A 13,929-nucleotide genomic window follows, 5' to 3' on the forward strand; every position below is an offset into this window, starting at 1 on the left:
CCGACCGCTTCTGGTCCCTCGGCCCCGACGACATCAAGAATCCCGCCACAGCTTGTGACGACAACTTTGCCCCCTTGACTGGTGTCGCCCCGTTCAGCTACTCCAAAATTCTCAGGCGGAACACCCTCGCCGGCTTTCCCCATTATTAAACCCCTATTGTTGAAGGAATTCTCCCTCGAGCCCCCTTTAAGGTGACGGGAACCCTCAGTGACAGTTTGACAGCCGAAGAACTCGCAGGCCACCATTTTCCTCCTCACACTCCTCTTGGTCTGTGGCATCCTCTCGAGGTTGGCCTCCGAGGTGGGGGCCCCGACGGGAGAACCCCTCGGGGAGGTTCGGGGGACTGAAGATGGCAGGGAGCCGGCGGGGATGGCAAAGACTGGTGCGAAGGGTGCTCGGAGTCAAAAAGGACACCGATGGAGTGGCTGAGCGGCTAAACTCTCAGACGGAAGAAAGGTGTCGACCCTCAGGCGAAGTGAAGCCCCTGGAGAAAAGGCGGGGGCTTAAATAAGCAATGGGGCCTGACGCAGTTATGGTGGTAGATGTCCCTAGGTCAACCAGTGCCCGCCATGTGTCCCACTCACCGTGGCATAGGGCTGACCGTCGGCGGACCATTTTGGCGTGACGCTTAGGATTACGCCCTGGTGGGAGTTTCGAAAGGACTCTTCAGATCGCCCTAATCGAAAAAAGGCTCCAGCACGCGCACATTAAATGCCAAGATTTTCGAGGGCAGTCGTGTGCAGAATTCAAGGAAACGACTTCGGCTGTAAAAATTTTCTGTACTTCCTTCGATCGAAACTCGAACTCAGAAGTAGGGGGACTGGTGTTGGGTGTAAAACCTCCCCGCAGCTGAAGTTCGTGTCAAGAGTGACCCCTCGGGGATTCTACCGGCGTCCAACCTACGACGGCAGGAAAACTTCGTCCGGACTCCTACAGGAGCCGGACTTCGTCTCCGACTCCAACTGCAAGAAGACTTCGTCCGGACTCCTACGGGAGCCAGACCTCATCCCCGACTTCAGCGGCAGGAAAACTTTGTCCAGACTCCTACGGGAGCCGGACTCCATCTCCAACTTCAATTGCAGGTAAACTTCATCCGGACTCCTACGGGAGCCAGACTCCATCTCCAACTTCAACTGCAGGTAAGCTTCGTCCGGACTCCTACGGGAGCCAGACTCCGTCTCCAACTTCGACTGCAGATAAACTTCGTTCGGACTCCTATGGGAGCCGGACTCGGTCTCCAACTTCAACTGCAGGTAAACTTCGTTCGGACTCCTACGGAAGCCAGACTCCGTCTCCAACTTCGACTGCAGGTAAACTTCATCCAGACTCCTACGGGAGCCAGACTCCATCTCCAACTTCAACTGTAGGTAAACTTTGTCTGGACTTTTACGGGATCCGGACTCCGTCTCCAACTTCAAGTGCAGGTAAACTTCGTCCGGACTCCCACGGGAGCCGGACTCCATCTCCAACTTCGACTGCAAGCAAACTTCGTCCGGACTCCTACGGGAACCGGACTCCGTCCCCAACTTCAACTGCAAGTAAACTTCATCCAGACTCCTACGGGGCCCGGACTTCATCCCCAACTTCGACTGCAGGAAGACTTCGTCCAAGCTCCTACGGGAGCCGGACTTCGCCTCTGACTCCAGCTGCAGGTAGGATTTGTCCGGGCTCCCACGGGAGCCGAACTTTTGTCCTGAACATCTGCTGAAGGTCTCGATCGAGATTCATCGACAGATGATCCCCATCTGAGCTTCTGTGGAAATCAGACTCCAATCGAACTTCGATCGACAAGTATGGACCCCCTGGCAGGCCGCAGTAACGGCCACGATTCTGCTCCACTCCCTACGGCGGATCCTACGCGGCTCCATCACTCCCTGGCAGGCCACAGTAACGGCCACGACTCTGCTCCACTCCCTGTGGCGTATCCTACGCGGCTCCATCACTCCCTGACAGGCCGCAGTAACGGCCATGACTCTGCTCCACTCCCTGTGGCAGATCCTACACGGCTCCATCACTCCCTGGCAGGCCGCAGTAACGACCATGATTCTGCTCCACTTCCTGCAACGGATCCTGTGCAGTTCCACCACTCTCTGGCGAGTCGCGATAATGGACGCCGCTCCACTCCCCGCAACTGATTCCACGTGGTGAGCCATGGTGACAGCCACGACTCCACCCCATTACTCTTCATGATAAATTCCTTCTGACCCTGTACGACCCATGACGAGGCAATCATAAACAGTCGCTATCAATCCTTTGCTCCCCCCATCTATAAAAGGGGACCCCAGATACGTTATTCTCTAAGCTCAAAATTCTATCTCAAAACTCTGCTAAAATTTTTGTTCGAGTACTCCATTTTTTGTTGAGGCAAAGAACTGACTTGAGCATCAGAGGGTCTTACCGGAGCAACCCCACCTCCGGTTTAGACTTCTTTTGCAGGACTCGACGGCGACTGCGACTCCCTCGACTCCAGCTTCTCCGGCGCAGGCGGATTTTTGCACCAATAATAGATAATATATGACCAGAGTAATCATCTCAACAGCATTCCTTCTGCTTGAAGCATTGTCTCAAACCTAGGGGGTAGTGTTGAGATGGTTATTATGATGCCTCAGCTATGCTAAAGTTGAGCTACCTAGAACTTCACTTGTACTGAGCTGAATAGTGTCAATCTAAGCATTTGACTGTGCTAATCTCTATGAGCCGAGCAAAGTGCACACTACACTATTCTCTGTGAGCCGAGTAAGATTCATGTAGAATTCACAGATTCAAATTTAAAGATGAAAGTAAAGTAATTTATTTTATTGAAGTCTTTACAAAAAAAATTGATACATGCTTTACAAAGAGAAGACAATTGCTCCAGATAGTGTCTTACAAACAAGAGAAGAAAATGAGGAAAGTAAGAAGAAAAAGAGAGGGACGGGAGAAGATGGAGAGGAAAATAAAAAAAAGAGAGGATGAAGAGGGATATCTCGTTGCAATCGATGGAACATCAGATCGGCCAGGTGAGTTGGTTCAATCTTCATCCACCAGGGACCTCACCTCCACACTATCCAAGTGAGCTAATTTAATCTTCATCTGTCGAGGCCTCTACCTCTTCATTGGTGCTACCAGCTTCTATGTCATGAAGTTCTAGATACGACATTATTTTCTACAGACGGGCCTTGCAATCGTTGAAGCCTTGGATAAAGATGGTGTGGCGACATCAAGCATCTCCCTTCTGAATGCCGTAGAATTTTGGAACTCTATAATGCAGCGCTCCTGGACTGCAGGCGGGATGTGCTCAGATGGAGGGGGAAGCATAGCTGCATAAGGTAAAGGAGGGAGAGCCCCATGGGAGGAGGATGCGCTAGCCCATCTAGCTCTCCCCCTTTCATGAGCTAGGCACTTCCGATGGGCATCCCTTGTGAAGGTATTCTGCTCTCTCACTCGTTGCTTGATTTGCTCTAAGGATGGCAGATTCGAAGGCAAAGACATGGCAGCAGTCAAAAAAAAAAACTCCTTCCCACACAAGGAGATGTCCCCACCTAGAAATGCAAAGAAAGTTTAGCACCTCATCGAAAGGATTGCCTCACTCAATCGCTTCATCTCCAAATTAGTTGAGAGATGTTTGTCTTTTTTTCAAATCCTTAAGCAGCTAAAGGACTTCCAATCGATGATTAAGTATCAAAAAGTATTTAAGGAGCTGAAGCAATATCTCAACTCGGCACCCTTGCTTACAAAGCCCTAACTTGGAGAAGAGTTGTTACTTTACCTTGCCATGTCTCCATCAGCAATCAGTTCAATTCTTATCCAAAAAAAAAGATGAATCTAAAAATCAGTGTATTACTCAAGTAAGGTCCTTCAAGATGCTGAGACCAAGTACACAAAGTTAGAAAAATTGATATTTGCTCTGGTCATCACGGTAAAGAAGCTCCGGCCCTACTTTCAAGCTCATGCAATAGTGCTGCTCATGGATCAACCAGTCAAGGCAGTCTACCATCCGGACACATTGTGATGTGTTGCAAAATGGACCTTACAACTCTTTGAGTTTGACATTAAGTTCTGCCCAAGACCTTCAATGAAAGCTCAAGTCTTGGCGGACTTCATCCTTGAGTGCACCATCTCTGATGAGGAGGGCTCGGAGGCTGTAGAGGGCAACTCAATGGCACTAGAGGAACAAATAAATATGGACCTTGATCTTGAAGACCAGTGGATTCTTCACATGGATGGATCTTCCAATTCATCAGGATTAGGAGCTGGGGTCATTTCAACCAGGCCGAAAGGTGAGGTGGTGGAGTATGCTCTATAGTTTGAATTTTCAGCTACCAATAATGAGGTAGAGTATGAGATTTTAATTAACGGGCTTAGACTTGGAAAGGATGTGAGAGCCAAGCACTTGAAGGTCTGTAGTGACTCCCAACTAGTGGCAGGCAAGTCAAAGGTGAATGTGAAGCTCGAGAGGAGAACATGAAAAGGTATCTCGAAAAGATAAAAGAACTAACTACATCTTTTCTGATCTTTGATATTCGACAGGTACCTCAGGCACAAAACACAAGGGCAGATGCACTGTCCAAGCTAGCAGCCTCTCTACCACCCGAGATCCAAAAAAAAACTTATGTTGAGGTATTAGAGAACTCAAGCTTGAAAGAATCTCTTGCTGTCTAGCAGATTGAAGAAGAGTCTTGCTGGATTGATCCCTTGCTGAAGTACCTTCGATCAGGTAAATTATCACCTAACAATCAAGAAGCTTAAGAAATCTGCAAGTAGGTTGCTTACTATGTGCTTCATGATGATAAGTTGTATAAGCAGTCCTTCTTCCTCCCGCTTCTGAGGTGTCTGCGACCGTCTGAAGCAGACTATGCACTAAGAGAGGTCCACGAGGATATTTGTGGATATTATTTGGGTGTGAAGACTCTTTCTTACAAAATTCTCCGACAAGGCTATTATTGGCCCTTGATATAAAAGGATGCCTCCGATTTTATCAGAAGGTGTGATCACTACCAGAGAATTTTTAATGTTGAGCATCAACTAGTGGTGCCCCTTACTTCTATTACCGTTCCATGGCCTTTCGCTCAGTGGGGAATGGACATCCTGGGTCCCTTTCCTCAAGCCTCAGGTCCACACAAATTCCTTCTAATGGCCATTAATTATTTCATAAAGTGGGTGGAGGTCGAGCCCCTAGCCCAAATAACAAAGGCTAGAGTTAAAAATTTTATCTGAAAATTTATTATTTGCTACTGTGGTCTCCCAAGGGCACTGGTAACCGACAATGGCAGGCAATTCAGTGGCTCAGGGCTTCAAAAATTCTGTGAAGATCTTGAAATTGAATAATGCTTCACCTCAGTCGGACACCAACGGCAAATGAGAAAGCTGAAGTAATGAACAGGACTCTTGCAAGGCCTGAAAGCTAGGCTTAATCAGACTGGGGGATCCTGAGTGGATGAGCAGTATCATGTGTTGTGGGCATACGAAATAACTCAAAAAATTTTGACTGAAAAAACTCCATTCAACCTCACATTTAGAACTGAGGTGGTTATACCGATTGAGATCGGACTTCCTTCCTTCAGAGTCGAAGAATACAATGAGGATACCAACTCTGAATAGTTGTGAACCAATCTTAACTTGGTTGAGGAGAGCAGGGAATGAGCTGCTGTGTGGATGGCATCCTACTGATAAAGGGTGGCTAAGTACTACAATTTTCAAGTCAAATCTAAGAAATTTTGAGTTGATGATCTGGTGCTACAGCACATCGAAGTCTCACAACCTATGGAGCGAAGAAAGCTATCACCTAATTGGGAAGGCCCTTATCAGATGGATGAGACAGCATGCCCCGAAACTTATAAATTGAAATAGATTACTGGAACTCTACTCCAAAGACCATGGAACTCAACTAACCTCCGAATATATTATCAATGATGTTGTAATTTTACTGGAACATATACATGAATGAACACTTCGATTTGTCAACATCAATCCTTCCATATATAAGTGCGGGTTATATTAAAACTAGGCCTCTAATCAGCCTCGGGATGTTAAAAGTCTTTGATCGACTTATAATGAAACTCGACCTCTGATCAGCCTCAAGATATTAAAAGCCTTTGATCAGCTTATACTAAAACTCGACTCCTGATTGACCTCGAGATGTTAAAAGCCTCTAATCGGCTTATACTGAAATCTGGCCTTTGATCGACCTCGAGATGTTAAAAGTCTTTGATCGGCTTATACTTAAAGTTGGCTTTTGATCGATCTCGAGATGTTAAAAATCACTGATCAGCTTATACTGAACTCAACCTCTGATTAGCCTCGAGACGTTAAAAGCCTTTGATTGGCTTACAATGAAACTCGACTTTTGATCGGCCTCGAGATATTAAAAGCCTTTGATCAGCTTATACTGAAACTCAACCTTTGATCAGCCTCGAGATGTTGAAAGCCTTTGATCAGCCTAAAAATTCTAAAAGCCTGAGGTCAGCTGTAACTATCCCTATTTTAATGTTGAAGACAAAAGAAAGGTACTAGTGTATAACCTGAAAACTTGCATCATATAGCTACTCCCTCAACCTGATTCTTGAGCTCTAGAGTAGGGGGTAGCATTATGAAGATTGAAATTTTATTATAAAGTTTTTATGTATTACAATGATCATGTAGAGTCAGTATGATTTAGAAAATGACAACATGAGGATATATATATATATATATATATATATATATATATATATATATATATATATATATATATATATATATGAACGTATGGTTGGAAAAGTTGTAACTTTATTCCAACAAGAAGCACTTATAAGAGTATAGTCAGCTCTGACTGACATTACAAGATGAAAAAATAAAATAAAATGAAGAAAAACAAAAGTTAGCTATTCGGTTGGTGGGGCAGTGTCAGTTGGCTGCACCTCTTCGATGCACCACGCTCTACAAGGAATCATGAATTTAGAAAATATGTAAGTATTCGCTCACTTTTCATGTAGCTGCATCAAAGTGTCTTGCATATCCATCTCGAGGTTGGGCAGCTCAGACAGATCAAGTTATGGGTATAAAATTTGAAGTGCATTGCGATAGAAGCTGTAGCCGAAATAGAACACATTGCCTTAGAAGATAAATCAGAAATGCTATGTTTTGATGCAAAAAATTAATAAAATTTTTATGGCACATAGAGAAGGAAGTGTCCTTCTACTCTAACTATCTAAATCATCAAAAATTCACTCAATAAATTTATTTGGTGCATGGGAAGTTGGAGTGCCAAAAGATGGCACCCCTTCATCCCAAGTAATGTCCCCTGGTCCCCTATTTATAAGGGATGCCCCAAGTGGCTTCTGGCTGAGATTTTTGGGTGAGCTAGAGAAAAGGATCTAGAAATCATAAAAAAAAATCATAAAAAATTTTGAGAAAAAAAAAGAGAGAAATTTGAGTGGCAAAATTTGCTACAAGGGTGGTGAGATTTTTAGCAAGTGTTGCTGGAGTACCCTAAGATTTAGTTTTTTTATATGTTGGAGCTAAAAATTAAATTCTAAGTTGTATGATATCTAAAGAGCTTCTTCTTGGTGTCATTTTAGTGGTAAGATCAAAAGCAACTGAGCTTTGGTGCGATCGTGACGCAAGTTTGAAGCCGACAGTATTCTTGAGAAGACAAGACTGCGGCTGCGCATCGATTGGGAAGGACCTTGGCTACCTTCTGTGTGGATCACCATTGGAGGACTTCTACCTTCGGGTCTTGTCGAGAATACCAATATTTTACTTTTCTATTTTAGTTAAAGTATAATATTCTATCTCTTTGCATGCTTGAATTTGCTTTGATCGTGTTTGGCAAGGTGATTCTAGGGTTTTGGATTTGGCTCGATAGTTTTATTTGATAAAGCTATTGATTTGAGTATTTTAAAAAATTTTAAAAATTACTTTTTGCTGCATGGCTGGAACCCAACAATGATATCAGAGCCATCCTTGTCTGATTCGATCAACAAGTACAATATAGTAGCTTAGTATTATTCTTTTTCATATCCTTCCAAAAATGTAGCATTATTTTTGCATCGATTCTTCAAACTCAAAAAAATATTTTTGACTTTTTATGAACTATGATTCTAAATTTTAATTATTAAATTATAAACTTATGATAATTTAAAATTTTATTATCATGGTTGCATGATGATTAAATTGATGTATAGCTAATAAGGGTGTTATGCATGCCTAATTAGATTAGAGTATGTTATATTATATGAATTTGTTAGTCATATGTCATGACTTTGATTATACCCTTATATATTTTTTGGCATGATAATGTGATTGCTATTTTGAATAGTAGAAGCATGCAAATTTGTATAATTTGTAGTGTACATTTTATGCGCTTATATAGTTAGGATATGTCGGGACCAGTTTAAAGTCTCTCATAAAATTATATTAAGTTGTAATGTCGGAATTTACTTTTAAATCAAAAATCAAATTCTTAAGATCAATTGATATCGAGAAAAGTATAAAAGATGATTTTCTAATTAGATCCATTTACTGGCCAGGCCAACTCTGTTGGTGTCTAGAAAAGCTACGGGGAGCCTCCCATCTACTTACTTGGCCAATTTGATCTTCTTAAATTTTGGACTTAGATTGATTAGTGATGTAGACACTACAAGGGCCTTTCTTTAAATTTGGTTGATAAAGTATGTCAAGATCTTAGTGAGCTTATTGTGCTATCCACAGGGCTTACTATAGAAATTGACATGATGTTAATCAAGTGCATATTGATGCTTATGGCATATTTAAATAGTGTTGCTTTATTGTGCTATCCACAAGGACACAATTGTTTAAGTATGACTATATGGGATTGAAGGATCAACTTAACTAGAACATAATAGTTTGTTGTGCTATCCACAAGACTATATGTGATCTAAAGGCTAGAATGAAAGATGTTGAGAATTGTAAAGGTACAATTGGTAAAGAGTTATCTACTCTTGAACTCATGAATATTTGTTGTGCTATCCACAAGGTGTTTGTGAGGAATAGGGGTCTCAAGCTCACTAAAAAATATTAGTATGTTTCTCGATTTTCATATTTGAGGGCTATGAAGCTCGATAAAATAGTGGAAGACATAATTAGATAAAAGTCCTAGTCTAGTTATGAATGTCTTTATGAGTTGTCCGCTTATATTGTATTTTTGTCATTGTAGATTAACTACACTTATGGCATCCTCACTGTCTCTTAGAGGTATCCTAGATACTAACAAGTTGATCGGATCCAACTATGTCGAATGGTTAAGGAACTTGAGAATTGTTCTCACTCAGGAGAAAGTCTCCTACATTCTGGATACACCTGCTCCAGATTCTCTTAGGAAAGATACTTCTGAGGAGGAAAGGGCCATATACAAGATGTAGATAGATAACAGTGTGACTGTCAAATGTATCATGCTTGCCTCCATGAGCAATGAGCTCCAGAGGCAGCATGAGGACATGGACGTTCTCTCTATTCTCCTTAATCTTAAGGAGTTATATGAAAAGCAAAGTTAAACTACTCGATATGAGATATCGAAGCAGTTGTTCTGTGCCTGTATGACTGAAGGCTCTTCCATGCAAATGCATGTCCTAAAAATGATTGATTTGATTACTCATTTGGGACAGGTGGATTTTGCCATGGATGGTGAACTGAGTTAGGATTTGATCCTGTAGTCTCTTCCTGATTCTTTTTCTCAGTTTGTCATTAATTATCATATGAACAAACTGAACATCAGCTTGCCTGAGCTGCTGAATATGTTAAAAATAGTAAAGAGCCATTTCAAGGATGAAAAGGCTCAGGTTCTTCATGTTGATAAGATCATTAAGAAGAAGGTGAAGTAGGGTTCTAAGAAAAAGCTGAACCCTAAGGCTGGCATCTCCAAGAAGAAGGTGAAGAAGGTCTCCACCAAAGGTACTTATTATCATTATGGCAAGGAGGACCACTGGAAGAGAAATTGCAAGGAGTACCTTGCAACCATGAAATCAGCAAACGTTGCTAAAGGTTTGTATATGATACAAACTAATTTATCATTAAGTACTTTAATGTCAGATTCTTGGGTATTGGATACCGCCTGTGGTTCACACCTTTGCAAATCATTGCAAGGTTTATAGGAAATAAGGAATCTGAATAAAAGTGACTTTGAGCTGTTCGGCGTAAGTTGAGAGTCCATTCAAGCTGAAGCTGAGGAACCAGAGTTTTGAAGTTACCTTCGAAAAAAATTTTTGAACTAAAGATCTGTTATTATATTCCAAATATTGTTAGAAATATTATTTCTGTACCATTGTTATTGGAACAAAATTTTGAAATAATTGCAAAGAACAATGGTTGTTCTATATATTTTTTTAATAAATATTATAAAAGTATTTTTATTGACAATAGCCTTATGTTTCTTTCACTTAATGATAATGTGCTTCATGTTGATAATATGAAGAAAAAAAAGAGAGAGGATGTGAATGTCACATACCTCTGGCACTACTGACTTGGCCAGATAAATGAGTCAAAGATTAACAAGTTATTCAAAGATAATTTCTTTAATCCTTATGATTATGAATCATATGAAATTTGTGAATCTTACCTCATGGAAAAAATGATCAAGACTCCATTTACTGGACATGGAGATCGAACAAGTGACATTTTGGACCTTGTACATACTGTTGTGTGTGGTGTCTAATGTCGATTCAAGCCAGAGGTGGATACTCTTACTTCATCATATTTACTGATGATATGTCTATATTTGGATATGTATTTTTAATGAAATATAAATCTGAAGTCTTTGATAAATTTAAAGAGTATCAAAGAATGGTCAAGAAACAAACTGGTAAAAGTATTAAAGCTCTTCGATCGGATCGAAGAAGAGAATACTTGTCTAGTGAGTTCTTCGATTATTTGAAACAAAATGGTATACTCTCTCAATAGATACCTCCTTATACTCCACAATTAAATAGAATTGCATAAAAGAGAAATCACACCTTATTAGATATAGTACGGTCCATGATGTGTTTCATGGATCTTCCATTATCTTTTTGGGGAAACTCCCTCGAGGCTGTAGTGTATATTTTAAATAAAGTATCTTCAAAATCTATTTCTAACATTCCATATAAAATATGAAAAGGAAAAAGACCCAATCTTAAGCATCTTAAGATTTGAGGCTGCCCAGCTTATGTGAAAAATATTGATAGACATAAGCTGGATGCTAGATAAAAAAAATACAAGTTTGTAGGTTATCCTAAGGAGAGTATAGGATACTACTTCTATAACTCTACTCAACAAAGGGTGTTTGTGTTGGGAATAGTGTCTCAAAGCTAATCAACAGTCTGTTGACGGTTGTGCTCATTTTTGTATTTGTACATGAATTATGAATTAATAAAAATTATTTTGGCATTTTTTTCATCACAAAATGTTTCATCTTCTAATGAACTCCTATGTTGTGGTGAAGTCCTTAAGACTATTTAGACTCGACAAAGGAGGATTTATCGTTTAGTCCTTAAATCTGTTCACGACCAAATGATATGTTGTTACCAAGGACGATAACGTTTATCAAGCATAGGTCGTTGTGTGCCATATAGGTTGGTTGTCCTCTTAATCAATGAGTGTGGAGACACTGGTATGGCATACAGGTGAGATGTAAGGGTACATCTACACTGAACGTGACCGACTCTGGAGCTATTTCTGCTATCAAGATTTGCTTCGATGGAATATGGGTATAAATATCCCTCGGACCTGAGATCACCACGGTGACTTGCAAGCAACTCACTAAACTTAGGCACTGGACTACCTAAATTTCTAATTCAGTGACGGAAGGCTGCTGGGTGTAGTCAAGTACTTGACTTATCGGTGCGTATGTCAAGATGGGATTGACCACTCCAGTTTAGGAGCTGTGTACAGTCATATTTTAATTTAGCAAAATCTTGGCCAGGATAGTCCTTGTGAGGAGTCACAGGACTGTTTGAGTTGAGCACGATTCGGATGATCTGATCAGGGTTGACAGTTTAACCCTAAGTCATCCTAAACACAGGGGTCAAAAGAATGAATTATACAGTAACCATATTTATGTAGGTTCTGAGTGTTGCGATTGTGACTCTTCGATCTATCCGAACGTCGGGTACCATTGCTAGATGGTCACTTCGATTAGTACAGGAATTGGTTCCTGTGCTACCGGCTTAGGTTCGAACCTGCGGGGTCACACTCATTAGATGTTCCTATCTGATCTGATGGCTGGTGTAGAATCCTACATGTTTGAGACTCAGTGATCGAGAATCCAGATTCTCTGATCATGAGTTCCACACATTATGGGTACCAGGGTTAAGAGTCCCACTGGTTGGAACTTTTCGATCAGGGTTACATATCGATGAATTCTGATGCCTGATTGCCCATCGAATTTGGACTCAGTATTTATGAGAGGTTTAACTAATGATTTGATCACTAATTAACTTAATTTGATTGAGTAATTATTTTTGGTTCAAGTCCAATTAAATTGGATTCAGTTGGGTTTGACCCAATTAGGTTAAGAGTTGACCTAATCGTCAAGATGGTTTGGTCCCTGATTTGATCAGGGGTTGGGCTTAATCAATTTTTGATTTGATTAAAATTTTATTGAGCCTAATTAAGCCTAATTTAGTTAGATTTAAATTAGTCTAATTGGACCTAAATTATTTGGTTCAATTAGGTTGGTTTAAATAATTAAACCACCTTGACCCAATCTCCGTGCGCCACCTCACTTCCATTGCACCCATTTGAATTCATGAGAAGAAACTTCTCATGAATTTTTTTCTCACGCCAAGCTCTCTCTATGCCCCACTTTAATGTGCAAATTGAATGGATAAGGATGATTGGTTGGCCATTCAAATTCAAAATAAAGTTTGAATTTGAATGGGCAATCAATCTTTGCACCTTATCCCTTTTTTTACGTCCCATTTATTGCATGAGAAAAGGTTTCTCATGAAATCACTCCATGCATAATTTAAGCCACACCTCAAACTTTTAGTGGATAAAGGATGAGTTGGTGTCCATTTGAATTCAAAATTTGATTTGAATTCAAATGTGCAATTACTCATCTTTATCCTTTCCTTTGGATAAGATGTTTGACGTTATTATAAAAGGAGGAGAAGAGTGGGGCTTGCAAGAAGAAGATTTTTGAAAAAAAATTTTAGGGCATGAGAAGTCTTGTGCGTGAGAAGGAAGTCCATATCCTTCCAAGAGAAAAAGAAAAAAAAGAAAGAAAAGTGGGTGCAAGGTTTTCGGTGAGTTCCCTAGAGTTTTAGCCTGGGGTTTGGGAAGTGAGAAAGTGAGCTACGAGTGTCGTGAGCCCACAAAATCTTAGAGAGATCTTCAACATCCTCTCAAGCATGTCTGTTGATGATCCAGAGCATCCAAAGAATCGACAGACATCGATCGAAGGAGTTCGATCAGCATCGGCCGTCAAAAGGGCTCTACAACGAGCTAGCACTCGTGAGGAGTCGATCAGACCGGGAGCTTCATGTGGATGATCCGCAGAGGCCAGATATGCTATGTGGCTGCATCGTGATGATTAGACTCTCCCGATGGTGATCAGATTGCGGCGATCTACTATCCGCACAAAGGTATTGTGTTCTGAACACATTACAATAAAGTATTTATTGTTGAAATTCGAATTTCAAATTTAAATGTATGCATGCTATACATCATATTTAGATCCTAGTATAGGATAAATTTATGTTAATTAATTAGATTAATTAATATTTTTTCACTGTAAAATCATGATTTTGAAAAAGTTTTAAAATTACCATTTTACCCCTACATTGAATTTTTCCAAAAATGGTATCAGAGCGGGTTCTTAGATATGATATATATATTTGCATGCGTAGATTAAGTTATAATCTAAAAGTTTAAATTTGAAATTTAAAATTTAAAAATTTGAAATTCAAAAATTTGAAATTTGAATTTTGAAATTTGAAATTTGAAATTCAAAATTCAAAAAATTTTAAATTCAAA

The sequence above is a fragment of the Elaeis guineensis genome, chromosome 15 (genome assembly GCF_000442705.2).
Source record: "Elaeis guineensis isolate ETL-2024a chromosome 15, EG11, whole genome shotgun sequence".
NCBI classification, from domain to species: domain Eukaryota; kingdom Viridiplantae; phylum Streptophyta; class Magnoliopsida; order Arecales; family Arecaceae; genus Elaeis; species Elaeis guineensis.